Source organism: Palaemon carinicauda, chromosome 14 (assembly GCF_036898095.1).
Source record: "Palaemon carinicauda isolate YSFRI2023 chromosome 14, ASM3689809v2, whole genome shotgun sequence".
Classification (NCBI taxonomy): Eukaryota; Metazoa; Arthropoda; class Malacostraca; order Decapoda; family Palaemonidae; genus Palaemon; species Palaemon carinicauda.
The window spans coordinates 1,018,562-1,030,466 of NC_090738.1; positions in this window are offsets into that span (position 1 = coordinate 1,018,562).

Consider the following 11,905-nt stretch of genomic DNA (forward strand, 5'->3'; position numbering starts at 1 on the left):
ACTGGGGAGACTCCATCTAAGGCCTCTACAGCACTTTCTTTTGAAAACGTGGAACAGAAAGACGTAGGAAGACTCCTTTTCCTTCCCCATTCCAGCAGAAGTCAAGGATCTTCTGAAGTGGTGGCTGGATCCAGCCTTGTTGGGGGAAGGGATCTCCTTATATAAGAAGAACCCAGACCTAGTGTTGTTTTCAGACGTGTCAGAGTCAGGTTGGGGAGCAACACTAGGAAGCAAGGAGGTCTCAGGCTCTTGGGAAGGAAGTCAGTTGGAATGGCACATCAACAACAAGGAGCTGATGGTTATTTTTCTAGGGCTAAAGGCCTTCAAAGACTCAGTGTCTGGGAAGATTGTGGAGGTCAACTCAGACAACACCACAGCTCTTGCGTACATCAGAAAGCAAGGGGGGACTCACTCTCTGTCTCTGTTCGAAACAGCTAGGGAGCTCCTTCTTTGGGCGAAGGAGAACAAGGTAGATCTGCTGACGAGGTTTGTACAGGGACAGAGGAATGTGAGGGCGGACATACTCAGCAGGAAAGGGTAGGTCCTTCCCACAGAAAGGACCCTCAACCAACAGGTCTGTCAGAGTCTCTGGAGGCTGTGGGGGAGACCCCTAATAGATCTTTTCGTCTCCAACTTGAGCAAGAGGATCTCCAACTATTGCTCCCGGGTTCCGGACAAGGAGGCGATAGCAGGGGACGCCTTTTTGATGGATTGGACGGGGATGGACACATATGCCTTTCCCCCGTTCAAGATCATTAATCTGGTTGTCAGGAAATTTGCCCTCCTTGATTCGGGACGAATGATCCTGGTAGCTCTATTCTGGCCAACGAGAGAATGGTTCACGGAAGTGGTGGACATGTTGATGGACTTTCCAAGAAGCCTTCCTGCAAGTCCAAAGCTGCTTAGACAACCCCACTTCGAGAGGTATCATCAAAACACCCTTGCTCTCAAACTGACTGCCTTCAGACTATTGAGAAGCTTGTCAGAGCGAGAGGATTTTCAGCGCAAGCTGCGAAAGCTATCACCAGAGCGAGGAGGGTCTCTTCACAGAGAGTCTACCAGTCCAAGTGGGAGACTTTTAGAACTTGGTGTAGGAAGCACAAGGTTTCCTCATCCACTACCTCTGTGAGCCAGATTGCTGATTTTTTGCTGTACCTCAGGCAGGATGCTAAGCTGGCTGTGTCCACAATCAAAGGGTACAAAAGCATGCTCGCTTCAGTTTGTCAGCATAGAGGCTTGGACTTTTCTCACGATAAGGACTTGCATGACCTCGTAAAGTCTTTTGAGACAACCAAACAGGTCCAGTTAAAGCCCCCTTCTTGGAACCTTGATGTGGTTCTTAAATTTCTGTGCACCAAGAGATTTGAGCCCATCTCACAAGCTTCTCTTAGGGAGGTTACAAAAAAACCCTCTTCCTTTTGGCCTTAGCAACAGCTAAAAGGGTCAGTGAGGTCCATGCGATTGAAAAGCAGGTAGGCTTCAATCTGAATGGAGCAGTTTTTGCCTTAAGAATAGATTTCTTCGCCAAGAACGAGAACCCTTCAAAGCCCTGGCCAAAGACCTTTGAGGTTCCTAACTTGACTAACCTAGTGGGTCAAGAGCAAGAGAGGCTCCTCTGTCCAGTCCGAGCCCTCAAAGCCTGCTTGTCTCACACTAAAAATGTGAGAGGCTCTTCTAGCTCCTTGTGGTGTTCGGTGAAAGATCCTCAGAAGCCCCTTTCTAAGAACGCTTTTTCTTTTTTTCTGAGGGAAGTTATAAGAGAAGCGCATCTCTTGTGTGAGGAAGAACACTTCGGCCTTTTAAAAGTACAGGCTCACGAAGTGAGAGCCATTGCGACCTCGCTTGCTTATCGCAAGAACATGTCGGTCAGACAAATTATGGATGTGACCTTCTGGAGGAGCAACTCTGTGTTCGCCTCTCATTACCTCAGAGAGGTGAGAGTGGATTATGAGAAATGCTATACCTTGGGCCCATACGTAGCTACGGCTTCTGTATTAGGCAAAGGAGTTACTACCTCCCCTCAACCTTAGTTTGTTCCGTAACTGAAATACAAACCACGCTATTTACATGGGGTAACCACTTCGGTGTAGCTGAATGACGAGCCATAAGAATTTTAACGAGGGTTTACTACCCAACCGCTAGTTAGCTAGCTCCCCCCCCCCCCCCCCCCCCTCACACACACCGGTGATTGCTTCACTTTACTTTTGGCTCGGGCGGAGAACAGACTTGTCTGCTCTCTCCCTCGCTTTGACTGCCATATTTAATCTGTTTTTGCTTTTTCTTTTCACAGTGTGTTTGAAGTTGGCCTCTACTGACTATGCATACTTGCCCTGGACTTCCCGGCCATCCTTGTGGGACTTTTATGTCGGCGGTCGACACCGATCCCCACACCTTGTGTCCTCATTGTAGGGGCCAACGGTGTGATAGCGGTAATGTATGTATTGAATGTAGGGAGTGGTCTACCTCCCAGTGGGAGAGGTTTGCCTGGCGCCAGAAGAAAAAGTCTAAAAGGGATCTTTCTCCTTCAGAGGCTTCTTTGAAGAGAGAAAATTCCAAGACTTCTTCTTCCGTAGCCCTTTCCTCCTCCGAATCTCCCCCTCGAGCGATCTCTTCCGAGAGGCCGGCGAGTGGTAGCGTAGACCGTACTGCTGTTGACCGATCCCGGGGTGCGGGAGAGGTAGTTGCCTCCCATAGCGAGGCGGGTGCCCCTCCTCCCCCGGAGGAGGATATGAACATTGATTTATCTGTAAATAACCATGATTTGTTGCAAGACACAGTCAGACTTGCAGTGAAATCACAAAACTTCATGTGTACACTGGACCTGAAGGACGCATACTTCCAGATCCCAGTCCATCCGTCTTCAAGGAAGTACCTAAGATTTTGCCTAGACAACAAGATCTACCAGTTCAAGGTGCTGTGTTTCGGTCTCTCCACAGCCCCTCAGGTGTTCACCAGAGTGTTCACCCTGATATCATCGGGGGCTCACAGGATCGGCATCCGTCTCCTTCGTTATCTGGACGACTGGCTGATCCTAGCGGACTCGGAGGCAACCCTTCTTTGCCACCGAGACAAGCTCCTCGAAGTTTGCCAGGATCTAGGGATTATGGTAAATCTCGAGAAGTCCTCTCTGCAGCCCTCTTAGAAACTGGTATATCTAGGCATGGTCATAGACACCAATCTCCACAAAGCCTTCCCATCAGACGACAGGATAGCAAGGCCGAGGAAGGTCGCGAGGCCTTTCCTCAATCGAGAGAACTCCCAGCCCAAACGTGGCTGCGTCTCCTCGGCCACCTCTCCTCCCTGGCCCGTCTCGTTCCCAACGGTCGCCTCAGAATGAGATCTCTCCAGTGGCGATTCAAGTCCCGGTGGAATCAAGGTCACGATTCCCCGGACACTCTGGTCCCTGTGGGTCATGCGGAACGGACAGACCTCCAGTGGTGGGTGGCGGACGAGAACCTACGAAACGGAGTGGATCTTCTCGTCCTTCCCCCGGATTTGATGTTGTTCTCGGACGCATCAAAGAAAGGGTGGGGGGCCCACGTTCTTGACCACAGGACCTCAGGCCTGTGGTCAGAATCAGAAAAGTACCTTCACATAAACCTGCTAGAAATGAAGGCCGTGTTCCTGGCACTTCAGAAGTTCCACCAAGTCTTGGCGGGCCACTCTGTGGTGGAGATGAGCGACAACACCACAGTGGTGGCTTATATCAACAAGCAGGGAGGTACCTTTTCAGAACAGCTATCCCATCTTGCAGTAGAGATTCTGAGATGGTCCGAAGTCCACTCGATCACACTATCGGCTCGCTTCATTCCGGGCAAAAGGAATGTGCTCGCCGACAATCTGAGCAGAGCGACGCATATAGTGAGTACCGAGTGGTCTTTGGATCCTCAAGTAGCCAACAAAGTCCTGACTTTGTGGGGTTCCCCGACGGTGGATCTGTTCGCTACAGCGCTGAACTTAAAGCTCCCGCTGTACTGCTCCCCGGTCCCGGACCCCAAGGCTCTCTGGCAGGAGGCCTTCCAACAACGGTGGGATAACGTCGATTTGTACGCCTTTCCCCCTTTCTGTCTGATGAGGAGGGTGCTCAACAAGACCAGAATATCGGTCAATCTTTCAATGACCCTGATAGCTCCGCTATGGCATCACGCAGAATGGTTCCCGGACCTTCTGCAACTCCTCACGGAGGTTCCGAGAGAACTCCCTCCACGTCACGAGCTACTCAAACAACCACACGCCAACATCTTCCACAAAGCCGTAGCTTCGCTTCGACTTCACGCCTGGAGACTATCCAGCATCTCCTGACGGAGAGAGGATTTTCGTAACATGTTGCGAACAGGATATCTGGTCACCTGCGCAAGTCATCCGCAGGGGTCTACCAGGCGAAGTGGCGAGTGTTCTGTGGTTGGTGTCATGGAAGGGGTATCTCTCCACTCGATGCCACTATTCCAGCAATAGCAGAGTTCCTCGTGTATTTGCGGGAGGAAATGCGCCTTTCAGTCTCGGCAGTTAAAGGCTATCGCTCAGCCTTAAGTCTTGCCTTCAGGCTTAAAGGAATGGACATTTCTTCCTCGCTGGAACTTTCCCTTCTCATACGGAGTTATGAACTTACCTGCCCTCAGTCGGAAGTGAGACCTCCTCCATGGAACGTGGTTCGAGTTCTCAGGTCTCTGAAGAGACCTCCCTACGAACCATTACGCCAGGCTTCAGATCGCCACCTTACCTGGAAGACGGTTTTCCTGCTAGCATTGGCCTCGGCCAAGCGAGTCAGTGAACTGCATGTTCTGGAGAGGGAGGTCTCAACCTTCCGGACTCACCAGTGGTAGCTTATACACCCCCCCCTGGAACCCCCCCAAGCGGCGGCGCGAGCCCCAAACCACGCCCCCTTGGGCGGAGTTACCAGGGACAAGCGGGTTGACTCGGCAATGGAAGTCACATTTCTGAAGTTGACTTCGGCACAGAACGTTCTCCTCTTTTTCCCTCCCGCTGCTCCCAACATTATTTGCTGATTTTCATTATTCTGCACTCAGCAACCAGAGTAATATCTCAGCCCACGACTTAATTATGTCTAGGCAAATTCTTACCTCCGCGGAGGTGCATCGGCTTAGCGAAGACTCCAGCGGAGAGGAGAACGTAATCAGTAACGAAAAACGAACACAATCGACTGCAGATAGTGATATGCCTTCTAATTCTGATATCGTAAATATGTTACTACAACAGAATCAAACTCTTATGAAAATCATCCAGAAAAGGTAAGGTTTTAAATTCTGTTCTCAACGAAAACGTCATATGGAAAGCAGCTGATTTAGACTAATGACGTCACAAATGCAAATGGCGGCCCCCATACGTAAGCTTGTTATGATTTGAATGCTTAGAGCAGGCACTTCCGAACATAGCGTAAGTAGCATAAGCAAAGCATGTGCATGATTACTACAGGATTAATTGGTATAAACAAACCAAATACTCCAATTTTTTCAATATTAAACTTACCCGATGATCATATAGCTGTCAGCTCTGCTGCCCGACAGAAAAAACTACGGGCGGAATACGCCAGCGATCGCTATACAGGTGGGGGTGTACATCAACAGCGCCATCTGTCAAGTAGGTACTCAAGTACTCGATGTCAACAAGAACCAATTTTCTCTCTGTCGTGCCAATGGCAAGACCTACTAAATACGCCGTCCCTAACTGGATTTGTTTTCACAACGATTTGGTGAAGTACACTATTCCAGTTTTGAGCTTTCGCTATGCAGGGGTTTTATCTTCATTTCAAAACTTGAACTCGTTTTGGATAGATTTAATTATGGTGACGAAGAGAGTATGGACTCTCTTTCACTTTTAAATGGCCGACCCTTCCCTTAGACGGAAGTGTGTTTAGGTTTTTGGTAATTTTGCTTAACAAGTTATAGATCTATTTATTTTATATCTCTCCGCCTTTATAGGCCTCTTCGATTAACTTTCCATTTATTATAAACTTATAAAAAATTAATTTTTATGTTTGTTTATATGCGACCTTTCCTAATAGTAGGCGGTCCTTACTTGGAACCGAAGTTAATTAACATTGAGCCCGTTATATCGTATTTAACCTTTTAAGAATTTAATACTTTTTTAATTTTAATGTTTTATGAAAGAATTTCTTTGATAGTCTCGTACTGCTTTCAAAGATGAACTAACGTTTAGTTTTTTAGTCTCCGCAGTTGTTGACGTTCAGAACGTTCAACATGCGCTCTATCGTTACGATAGAGAGAGAGTGTATCACGGTTTCACGTTGCAGTAAGAGTAAACCGATTCTAGCGTTTCGTTCATTCTTTCTTAGCTTAAATGGTTTAAATTCTAAATAAAGGAACTTTTTATTTGGGAAACCTTTCAGTTTTTTCCTTTAGCAAATAACATGTTTTAACGATATATAATTGGGCTCTTCTCTCAGGTGCTAAATCAAGAGAGAAGAGAGAGAGAGATAGAGACGGAGGGAGAGAGAGGAGAATAAACGTTTCGTTCAAGCGGGTAACGTTGTTCTCGTTTTTTACTCTTCTCCCTAGTCGCTGTAGGGGAAGAAGGTAAAACGTTTCTAGGGTTTTATTCTTGTTCCCAGGCTTTATGCGGTGAGAGATTGTAAACGTAGTTTATTTGATCTAGTGTTTAGTCTCTTTTCCAGCCACTGAATTCTTTATCTTTTTTTTTTTTTATGTTTTTCTGTTGCATTGTAAAACTGTTTTCGCAATTACTACCTTTTAATGAAGGATAGGATTGCTTATTTCAGGTAGAAATCAGTTAAAGTTTCGATTTCAGTGAAATAAGTGCAAACAGAAAATCAAAAGTGATAAAGTGATATGCGCAAAGTGTTACAGTGTTGCGTCCGAGGGTTCGTCTGTTCGTGCCAGTTGTTCACCTAGTCCGGGACCTCTTACAAGCTCCCAAGCCCAGGGGAGAAGTAATGTCGAACGACTTATGGGTCCCACAGGCCTTGATCGACGAACAGACGTTTTTCCCTCCGTGGTTTCGGGCGTATCTACCCACGTTAGCCGACGTGAGATCGCCCCACCCACACAAAGACGAGAGAGCCCATTTATTCCTCGTCTGCGGAAGAGGTTTCTCGTAAGAAGCCATGGACCACATCTTGCAGCTTTTTAAGTGCAAGTCGGTCCCTTCCGCGCAAGTCCAACGGCCTAGGTGTAGCCACTGGGTCAGTTCGGACTCGCTGCAGTCATCCGACGACTGCACTCCTCCCAAGAGAGGCAAGGTGGTACCGCAACAGGCAGTAACTCCGTCTGTTGCCGCACCAGCTGTTTTAGACCCTCAGTCACAACGGACAGTAGCTCCGTCTGTTGCAGTTTTTTGTAGACCCTAAGTGGTCTTTACTGCAGTCTATGCAGACTCAGTTAGCTGCGGTTATGCAGGAGTTTCGTGCGGAGCTGCTCTCGTTAGCCTACAACCTTCCACGGTTGTGCGCCCAGCTCACGCTGAGGCTGCCTGCTCCCACACTCCGGCTGCGGAGAGCTCCACCTCCGATGCGCAATCGACCCTGCCAGACGCATGTTATTGTTAGCCGACGTGCGGCACCCTCCGTTAACATGCGTGAGCTACCGCATCAGCAGTGGGAAGGTGGAGTCAAGCTGCCGTGTTTTGACACGATGCGTTAGTTTACGCAACCCACGGCAGTCCCCACCACGCACCACCACTCCGCTTTGGTTGTTGCCTGCTCCCACACTCCGACTGCGGAGAAGGTTGACGATGCACCCGTTTGCCTACAACCTGCCACGGTTGTGCGCCCAGCATGGCTGCCTGCTCCCACACTCTTGTTGTGAGAGCTCCTCCACCCATGCGCAGTCGACCCTGCCAGACGCATGCTGACTCCCACAGACACACGGAGCACTCCGTTGCCGTGCGTGAGCTACCACAAGCTGCCGTGTTTTGACACGGTGTGTCAGCCTCCGCAACCCACTGTGGTTACCGCCACTCGCCCGCAGCAGACTAGTCAGTCAGGAGTTGAGGCTTCCCCACACAGCTTTGGTTGTTGCTAGCTCACAGACTGTCAAGCAGTTACATGACGTTGCCTTCTGGTCTGCTACTAATGCACCAGTGCTGTATGTCCTCACGCACCTGTTGTGGTTGACAGTTCAGTTTTTGACAGTTCACAGACTGTCAAGCAGTTACATAACGTTGCCTTCTGGTCTGCTGCTTATGCACCAGTGAGACCCTCACTGAGATAACCTAGCTTTTCTCGGACATAGTTCCTGTAGATGAGAAAGTGCTGTTCTCCCTCCTTCTGATATTCCTTTGAGGACTCTGTCATTTGGAGAGGAGCCTTAAGCTGCTTAGCCTCCTATGGACTTTAATTAAAGCATAACAAGGCTTCCAGGGATGGTAAATGGTTCTGCTTCGGTCGCTAACCCCGTCTGTTGCCACACCTGCTCCCATAGACCCTAATGGGCTTTGTTGCAAGACATGCAGTCCAAGCTTGTGTCCTTGATAGAGGATTTTTTACGGAGAAGAACCTCCTAGCCAACAACCTTCCTACCGGTTGGTTGTACGCCCTGTTGACGCTGAGGTATCCTACTCACGTCCGCCAGTTGAGGTGGTTCCTCCACCGGTGCGACCCAGTGTGGGTTGCCAGTCGCACGTTGACGTTAAGCGACTCTCGGAGGTGGTTGTGGACGTTCAGTGTGTCACTAGGAAGACGTTCAACAACCAGCAGAGGTGACTTGTTGTGACGCAGTGCGGCAACCTCAGCAACCCGGTAGGGGGTTGACTGCACAACCCAGACAGTCTAGACAGTTTCGGGTTGACGCTGTACTTCCTCGCGTCCCCATGGTTGACAGTTCACAGACTGTGCAGCAGTACCATGATCTTGTGTCCGGCTCCGTCACGCATCCACCAGTGCGACCGGATTCAGCGAGTCAGACGTTGCCCACTCCGTTGCCGTTTCCTCATCAGTTTCGGATGAGGAACCCTCTGATGAGGACATTGCTGAACAAGACGATCAACCCCCAGCCCTGTTATCCATCCAGAAGATGCTGAAGAAGGAACACTGCCCTGTCAGGCTGTGGATGAGTCTGGTTAGGACACTGTCATCCGTGGTTCAATTTGTGTCACTTGGAAGACTACACCTCCGTCCTCTTCTGTATCATCTAGCTTTTCACTGGAAAAGGACAAGACGCTAGAAGCGGTCTCGATCCCGGTTTCCGGAAAGATAAAGTCTGGTCTGACTTGGTGAAAGGACTTTATCAACCTTTGAAAGGGTCTTCCCCTGACTGTTCAGACTCCCAACCACGTTCTCTTCTCGGACGCATCGGAGATAGGCTGGGGTGCGACATTAGGCGGTAGGGAATGCTCGGGATTATGGAACTCGAGTCAAAGGACAATGCATTTCAACTGCAAGAAGCTACTGGCAGTACGTCTGACCTGGAAAAGCTTCAGGTCTCTCCTTCAAGGCAAAGTGGTGGAGGTGAACACGGACAACACCCTGCTTTGACGTACATCTCCAAGCAAGGAGGGACCTACTCTCTGACATGGTACGAGTTCGCAAGAGTCCTCCTCTCCTGTTCAACAGGTCTAGACTTTTCACTAGTAACGAGGTTCATCCAAGGCAACTTGAATGTCATAGCAGATTGTCTCAGTAGGAAGGGACAAATAATTCCAACATATTGTACCCTCCACAAGGATGTATGCAAGAGACTTTGGGCCACCTGGGGCCAGCCAACCATAGATCTCTTCGCAACCTCTATGACCAAGAGGCTCCCAATACTTTGCTCACCTATCCCGGACCCAGCAGTAGTTCATATAGATGCCTTTCTACTAGATTGGTCACATCTAGATCTATACAGTATGCATTCCCTCCGTTCTAGATTGTCAACAAGGTACTGCAGAAGTTTGCCTCTCACGAAGGGACAAAGTTGACGCTAGTTGCTTCCCTCTGGCCCGCGAGAGAATAACTCACCGAGGTACTTCGATGGCTAGTAGACGTTCCCAGAACACTTCCCCTAAGGGTGGACCTGCTACGTCTGCCACGCGTAAAGAAGGTACTCCAAGGCCTCCACGCTCTTCGTCTGACTGCCTTCAGACTATCGAAAGACTCTCGAGAACTAGAGGTTTTTCGAAGGAGGCAACCAGAGCGATTGCTAGAGCAAGGAGAACATCCACCCTTAGAGTCTACCAATCGAAGTGGGAAATCTTCCGAAACTGGTGCAAGTCAGTATCCGTATCCTCGACCAGTACCTCTGTAACTCAAATAGCTGACTTCCTCTTATATCTGAGGAAAGAACGATCTCTTTCAGCTCCCACTATCAAGGGTTACAGTAGCATGTTGGCATCAGTCTTCCGTCACAGAGGCTTAGATCTTTCCAACAATAAAGATCTACAGGACCTCCTTAAGTCTTTTGAGACCACGAAGGAGCGTCGTTTGGTTACACCTGGTTGGAATTTAGACGTGGTTCTAAGATTCCTTATGTCAGACAGGTTCGAACCGCTTCAATCAGCCTCCCTGAAAGATCTCACCTTTAAGACTCTTTTCCTGATATGCTTAACCACAGCTAAAAGAGTCAGTGAGATTCATGCCTTCAGCAAGAACATCGGATTCTCATCCGGAACGGCTACATGTTCTACAACTTGGTTTTCTAGCCAAACACGAGCTGCCTTCTCGGCCTTGACCAATATCGTTTGATATTCCAAACTTATCGTATGGTTGGAAATGAACTAGAAAGAGTATTATGTCCTGTAAGAGCTCTTAAGTTCTATTTTAAAAACCTTTACGAGGCCCGTCTGAAGCTTTATGGTGTTCAGTTAAGAATCCATCTTTGCCTATGTCAGAGAATTCTTTATCCTATTTTATCAGACTGTTAATACGAGAAGCTCATTCCCTTCTGAATGAGGAAGACCAAGCTTGGCTGAAGGTAAGGACACACGAAGTTAGAGCTGTCGCAACTTCCGTGGCCTTTAAACAAAATAGATCTCTGCAAAGTATATTCGACGCAACCTATTGGAATAGCAGATCAGTGTTCGCGTCTTTTATCTTAAGAATGTCCAGTCTCTTTACGAGAACTGCTACACTCTGGGACCATTCGTAGCAACGAGTGCAGTAGTGGTGGGGGCTCCACCACTACAATTCCCTAATTCCAGAACCTTTTTAATCTTTCTCTTGAAATATTTTTGGGTTGTCCGGAAGGCTAAGAAGCCTTTCGCATCCTACTTGATTTGGCGGGTGGTCAAAATCATTTCTTGAGAAGCGCCTAGATTAGAGGTTTTGATGAGGACCTTTAGTATGGGTTGCAACCCTTCATACTTCAGCTCCTAGGAGTCGCTCAGCATCCTATGAGGATCGCGAGGCTCAGTAAGGAAGACGTACTTAAAAAGGCAGAGTAATTGTTCAAGTCGTCTTCCTTACCAGGTACTTATTTATTTTATGCTTGTTATTTTGAATAACTGCTAAAATGAAATACGGAATACTTAGCTCATATTGTCAACATGTTATGCTGGTCTCTACCCACCCCCCTGGGTGTGAATCAGCTATATGATCATCGGGTAAGTTTAATATTGAAAAATGTTATTTTCCTTAGTAAAATAAATTTTTGAATATACTTACCCGATGATCATAAATTAAAGGACCCACCCTTCCTCCCCAATAGAGACCCAGTGGACAGAGGAGAAAATTGGTTCTTGTTGACATCGAGTACTTGAGTACCTACTTGACAGATGGCGCTGTTGATGTACACCCCCACCTGTATAGCGATCGCTGGCGTATTCCGCCCGTAGGTTTTTTCTGTCGGGCAGCAGAGCTGACAGCTATATGATCATCGGGTAAGTATATTCAAAAATTTATTTTACGAAGGAAAATAACATTTTATATATTACAAAATTATAATTAAGCACACAAAACAAATTGCTTGCCTGACACATCAAAAGCACGCAGCTT